Source organism: Octopus sinensis, linkage group LG5 (genome assembly GCF_006345805.1).
Source record: "Octopus sinensis linkage group LG5, ASM634580v1, whole genome shotgun sequence".
NCBI lineage: Eukaryota > Metazoa > Mollusca > Cephalopoda > Octopoda > Octopodidae > Octopus > Octopus sinensis.
Genome location: NC_043001.1, coordinates 23,454,371 through 23,461,870, shown reverse-complemented (window position 1 = coordinate 23,461,870; position 7,500 = coordinate 23,454,371). Strand labels below are relative to the sequence as shown.

The 7,500-nt window shown below is 35.8% G+C and overlaps 1 protein-coding gene across 2 annotated transcripts in view; it reads right to left on the bottom strand.

Annotated features, from left to right (window-relative positions):
• Window positions 1-7,500, bottom strand: part of LOC115212007 (ATP-binding cassette sub-family A member 3) — a 144,384-nt gene that overhangs the window by 102,217 nt on the left and 34,667 nt on the right. The window contains exon 1 of one of the 2 annotated variants that reach the window (XM_036503234.1): window positions 3,505-3,622. The exons of the other annotated variant lie outside the window; for it this stretch is intronic. The gene's annotated coding sequence lies outside the window, so the exon portion shown is untranslated. Of the gene's footprint in view, window positions 1-3,504; window positions 3,623-7,500 lie in introns of those variants that run through there. 2 annotated transcript variants of the gene reach the window in all.

Below are 7,500 nucleotides of genomic sequence, written 5' to 3'. Positions count from 1 at the left end.
TAGAGCCAAAAAAATCAAACCGAAACTAAATTCATATGATAAAAGTTAGCGGTTATCATTTAGTGTTAGCTTCTGGTAATTTTTTTTTACCTATTTAGCAGTTTAGTGTTTGCGAAGCTAACGTTTTGGTTAGCTGTGCCCACCACTGCAAACAAACAACCAATTGGTTGTTTAGCCTGCACGTTAAACCCGATTAATTAGTTAGTTGGTAAGATATTTAACAAACTAACAATGAAGTATTGGAACTGAACTTTATTTGTGTTATTGTTATCAGCGTAGTGACCAGACAGACAGAGATAGATAGATAACAGATAGATAGACAGGTAGATAGATATAGATAGATAGATAGAGAGAGAGAGAGAGAGAGAGAGAAAGACAGATAGATAGATAGATAGATAGTTAGAGAGAGAAAGATAGATAGATAGATAGATAGATATAGATAGATAGATAGAGAGAGAGAGAAAGACAGACAGATAGGTAGATGATAGATAGATAGACAGGTAGATAGATATAGATAGATAGAGAGAGAGAAAGACAGATAGATAGTTAGAGAGAGAGAGAAAGACAGATAGATAGATAGTTAGAGAGAGAGAAAGACAGATAGATAGATAGAGAGAGAGAGAGATAGAGAGAGAGAAAGACAGATAGATAGATATAGATAGAGAGAGAGAGAGAAAGACAGATAGATAGATATAGATAGACAGATAGATAGACAGACAGACAGGTAGATAGATAGATAGACAGGCAGGCAGACAAACAAAGTATACGTTGATGCGTATATAAACGTGTGTTTGTGTGTGAATTAACGTCCTGTCTCACTAACCTCTCATATTATTAAAATAGCTACCTTCCTAGAGACAAATCAGTATATTGATCCCAACCAGGATAAATTTCGTGATACGCATTAGACTCAATCCTACTTTGAAGAAATTCGAAATGCTCCGAGAACGGACCCCGCCACGGATGTAATTTACCACAAAGAGAGTGTGCGCGACAGAACAGAACAGAACTTAAATCTGATCCGTACTGAGATTCGACGGGCGATAAAATTAAAACCGATAAAAAAAATTGAGCCTATCTGTTTCGAAAAGGAGTATACACACAGACAGATGTATTCTCTTCCTTCGGGAGAGCTCCTCTCCTCTTAGCGTCAAATAATATCAGATACAGGTGTAATTGTGGATAGCAACATAAGCTGGAGTGCACACATCAGTATGGCCCGCAGAATGTGCTCGGAGATCCCATGAACTTTCCAGTCTGGAGATCCTAATGTCAGAAAATCTTTCTCTTTTCGACGTTTTTTAGGTGTCACTTTGAACATTGTTGGGATCTTTTCGGTTTGAACGGCAGTTTTTAACATAATTTCTAGGTAACTAAAAAATTTTAAACTTCGTATACTGGTAGAATGTGTTTATAAAACATCTTTTTCTGATGTTTTCTTTTGACACATTCTACCAGTATACTAAGTTTCAAATTGTTTAGTTAACTAGAAAATTCCGTCCATCAAAAGGAAAAGATCCCTTTTTCTCGTGGTTTTATTGAGAAAATTCTATAGTTTGTAAGATATTTGTTGTTTTTTTTCTTCAATTTCTGCAATTTCAACCAATCACTGACGTCTATTGAGGTAAAAGAAACATTCTGTGCCGTATGAATATGTCCCTTGTTTAAGAAACAGATTGGGTTTATTTACATTTGTGCAAAAAAAAAAAGATACCCTTCCCCGCACCCCTAACTCTAAAACAGATTGAAATGCAATAGATCGATACTAGGGTCATAATTATGGGTGACAATTTCATATGACACTGTAGAAAAAAACTGCCGTTCAAACCGGAAAGATCCCACTATTGGTTACTGTGGAGTGGGTCGTCCTACACAAAACAAAACATAATGAGAATAGCACCCCCAGACAAAAAGAGAGAGGAAATGGCGTGTCAGACTTGACTACAGAAATTACTTCAAAAAGCTCAAGCTTATTCTCTGTTCTGCCGAGAGCGCTACACCATTTGTACAATGAGAAAACTCTTCCAAACGACGTTAATATCAATTTCGCAAGTCACCCAAAAGTCAAGGCACGTGTCATATGTCCTCAATCTCACATTATATAACACTGCGGCTTAACTGGGACTGCCTTGTTCAACATTATCCTGAAAGAAATAAAAGAAAAAGACCCTCCCCCACCCCCGTAAAATTCAAACAGTACCTGAACAAATTCCTCCAGGAGATACCAGAGACACCACTGATACATTTTGACAAACAATCCCCCACTACTCGAGGATTGTAGATTATGACCTACAGGGTCATGTCATGGGCCAATAATGGTCAAAACCTATATACTTTTTAGACCGACAGACAGACAGACAGACAGACAGACCGATAGATAGATAGATAGACAGACAGACAGGTAGGTAGATAGGTAGATGATAGATAGATAGATGGACAGACAGACAGACAGATACATACATATAAATACAAATGTGCGTGTGTGTGTGTGTGTGTGTATATATATATGTATATATATATATATATATATATATATATACATACACACACAAAATTTAGAGGACTGACCACCAATAGTGGACAGTCTATATGCTAGATATAGCGATTTTGACATCTATATCTAGCATATAGACTGTCAACTTTTAGTGGTCAGTCCTCTAACTTTTGAATGTAAAAAAATTGTTAATCTTTGGATTTTTAAAAATATGCTAAGCCACTGGTTTTAATTGATTAATATCAATTTCAACCCTTACTTAATTATATATATATATATATATATATATATATATATATATATATTATATATATATATATATTTATATATTGATTAATATCAATTTCTACCCTTACTTAATTATAAATATAGTTTGACATTAGTTTGACATATAGTTTGACATTAGTTTGTAAGCTGTGTTTATAAAAATAAAACTTAGGAATATTTTCTTTTAAGTTTTAGTTGCTTTTTGTTACCAACCCGGCTGAAACTGGCTCTGGCTCTGAGTACAAATGCCTTGTTTTTGTAAGTTTTGGATTAAAATCTTCCACCAAACCTTAGTCACAATTTACGTTCCTAACACTTGCTTAATGATAACTAAGTTATTTTACTAAATTCTTTGTTATATTTAAAGTAATTGAAAGACACACAGAGCATCTCAAAATAAATACAGTAACGAAAGGGTTAAATCCAGGTTTACAAATATATTTCCTATTTTAATTTTTTCCTTATATAAGCTATAATTTTTTAAAAAATAGAAAAGGAGTTATATAAGCTATAAATTTTTTAAAAAATAGAAAAGGAGTTATATAAGCTATCAATTTTTAAAAAATAGACAAGGAGTTAACATCAAGCTATAATCTTCAGTGTTCCTTTAAATATATAAGAATCCGGGAAAATTATGTGTGTGTGTGTGTAGATTAGGGTTGATTGTATTTCTTCAATTGTTAATGAAAGTAAAATTATAAAAATGTGACAAAAGACAGGAGTTTAAAATGATATGTACTTACCGAGCACTTATGGTCCACTAAACTTATGACAAAGTAACAAACTAGAACAGTTGTATCTAGCTACTGCTGATTATTTCCAGCGATATGAATAAATAATCGATTGTGTGAGCTCATTCGAGAAACAAACAAACAAAAATGTAGTTTATCTGATACTGTCAAAACTAATTTTCATTTCCTTTGGTTCAATAAATGCAATCAACCGAGGGTGAAATATCAAAGTCTCGAAGTATTGTCAAAATTATTTCGAAAAGTTATGTTAAACGTACAGAAATCGTCTGTCGGTAGCTATTTCTAATCATTCATTATATATTAAGTGTTGTTGCTATTATTATCTGGAGTTCGATTAGTTGTTATGACAGTCGTTTCCAACACTTCCATTACTTCAACTCACTATCTCTATTAAGAGTGCACAGCATCCTTGTTTTGCACTTAGAGATACGAAAAGCTCCAGAGAAAAAAAAAAATCTTTTCTACTATAGGCACAAGGCCTGAAATTTGGAGGGGGGGGACTAGTCGATTACATTGATCCGCAATGTTTCACAGGTACTTAATTTATCGAACCCGAAGGCAGGGCCAGCCTTAACCGATTGTTCCCAATCGGGACCCGCACTCAAGAGGGCCACATTTTATACTGCGACATTTCATAAAGGTGGTCTTTCTGAAGTCTTTTTTTTAAATTATACATGGTCTTCAAAAAAAAAAAAAAAAAGGGAAAGAACCATACTTTCTACACTTTAGCTACAAAAGATATCCAAAGCCAAACTCATTCATCCCAAAAGCCCCTGAATTTTGAAGAAATTTATTGTATGTGAATGTTTGGGAGTGTTTATGGGGATATTTTGGGTAAAATATTTGTGACTGTGAGAGGATGTATGTGGGTGAATTGTATGTATATATGAGTGTATATGTTTGTGTGTCAGTTATAAATATGTTTAATTTTGGGGAAACTTCTTTTATTTCAATAAAGTGTATTAAATATATATATATATATACACACACACACACACTCATACACGCAGTGGTTGTGTGGTAAGTAGCTCGTTTACCAACCACATACTTCCGGGTTCAGTCCCATTACGTGACACCTTGGCTAAGTGTTTTCTCGGGCCAACCAAAGCATTGTGAGTAGATTTGGTAGACGGATATATAGGAGAAGAAAAGTTATAAAAAAGCAGAATGCTAAATTGAAGTTACATTTTAATTTACCTTCATTCTGCCTTTTTATAATTTTTCCTCTCCTATCATTTCTCCATGTGCGGTCAACACAACCCCACCATTTATTGATATATATATATATATATATATATATGTGGTGTGGTGTGTGTATATATATATGTATATATATATATATATATGTATATATATATATGTATGTGTATATATATATATATATATATATATCATCATCATCATCATCATCATTTAGCGTCCGTTCTCCATGCTAGCATGGGTTGGACGGTTCAACTGGGGTCGTGAATGGAAGGCTTCATCAGGCCCAGTCAGATCTGGCAGTGTTTCTACAGCTGGATGCCCTTCCTAACGCCAACCACTCCGTGAGTGTAGTGGGTGCTTTTTATGTGCCACCTGCACAGGTGCCAGACAGAGCTGGCAAACGGCCACGAACGGATGGTGCTTTTACGTGTCACCGGCACGGGGGCCAGGCGAGGCTGGCAACGGACACGAACGGATGGTGCTTTTACGTGCCACCAACACGGGGGCCAGACAGAGCTGGCAAACGGCCACGAAACGGATGGTGCTTTTACGTGTCACCGGCACGGGGGCCAGGCGAGGCTGGCAACGGACACGAACGGATGGTGCTTTTACATGTCACCGACACGGGGGCCAGACAGGGCTGGCAAACGGCCACGAACGGATGGTGCTTTTACGTGTCACCGGCACGGGGGCCAGACAGAGCTGGCAAACGGCCACGAACGGATTGTGCTTTTACGTGTCACCGGCACGGGGGCCAGACAGAGCTGGCAAACGGCCACGAACGGATGGTGCTTTTACGTGTCACCGGCACGGGGGCCAGACAGAGGGCAAACGGCCACAAACGGATGGTACTTTTACGTGTCACCGGCACGGGGGCCAGGCCAGGCTGGCAACGAACACGAACGGATGGTGCTTTTACGTGCCACCTACACGGGGGCCAGACAGGGCTGGCGAACGGCTACGAACGGATGGTACTTTTACGTGTCACCTGCACGGGGGCCCTGATGTTGATCGACCTCAATTTGGTTTGATCTTGATTTTGACTGTTCTTACTGGTCTTGCCGGGTTTTCTCACGCACAGCATACCTCCAAAGGTCTCGGTCACTGGTCATTTCCTTGGTGAGACCTAAAGTTCGAAGGTCGTGCTTCACCGCCTCGACCCAGGTTTTCCTGGGTCTACCTCTTCCACAGGTCCCCTCAACTGCCAGGGTGTGGCACTTTCGCACACAACTATCTTCAGCCATTCTCATCACATGACCATACCAGCGCATACGTCTCTCTTGCACACAACAACTGATACTTCTTAGGTTCAACTTTTCTCTCAAGGTACTTACACTCTGTCGATTATGAACACTGACGTTACACATCCATCGGAGCATACTAGCTTCATTTATATGCATGTATATTAATAATGCATATATATATATATATATATATATAATAATAATAATAAATATTAGGGAATAAATCCAAATTTACAGGGAAAAAAATCAGATTTAGGATTAAATCCAATTTTATAGTAAAATATTATAAAATATTATTAGAGACAAAACCACTATTTTGCAAAACAAACAAGGAAAGACTTAATCAATACATAAACTTTAATAATAGTCAAAAAAAACCGCCACTACAATTGTTTCTTGTCTTGATCGACAATCTTCAGGTGGACTTCCAATCTAAAATATCAATATTTTAAAATATAAAAATAATAATTTAAAATAATTAAAGTATGAATGAAAAAATATAAATATAATCCATATATCACCTATATATAATCCATATATAATCAATATATAAACAATATATAAACTAAAATAAACCTATCAACAATTAAATATAAAATATAAAATATAAAACAAAACAAAAAAATAATAATAATATAATAATAAACTATATATACACCCATACACATATACCTAATTATATATAACCATATCTAACTACATACACTAAATCACACACCTATATATATCCCTATACATACACATAAAAACGTCTAGGCAACTATAAATAAATAAAATAGCTAAATACTTCAACACAATACTTATTTATACTCCCACACACACACACATAAACCCACATTCACGCTCTAGAAAACGGACATCACTTAAAATTATGAACGGAGAAATGGAATAAATGGAATTAAAAATTATATTCACTTGGTAAAACGAACACTACTTAAAATTATGAATGAAACAATGCAATAAAACAACAGACATCGCAAATAGACACAAATTACTACGAATTCCCTAACAAACCTACCATGATAAACCAAACTCATAAAAACATATAATGATAAAATCTCCCTTTACTAAACTCTATAACATACCTATGTAGCAATCCCCCTAACCTAAACATTCACACACAAAAATACACACGTAAACCACACACCCACGACATATACAAATACCCACACCACTTACACATACCTATACATACATATAAACCTCAACATATACTCCAAAAACCCACTCAACCCCACACAGACAAATAACACAAAAATTATGAATGGATTCTTTTTATAAAACTACCATGATAAGCTAAAACTCACAAACATAAATGATAAAACCTCCCTTTACTAACACTATAACATATAATATAGCAATCCCTTTAACCTATACATTCACACACAAATACACACACGTAAACCACACACCCATAACAAATACAAACACCCACCCCACTCACACACACCCACAAGTACATATAAGCCTCAACATATACACCAAACAAAATTACTTTACCAGGAACTTAACATATGTATAAAAGTATAACCGCTCTGGA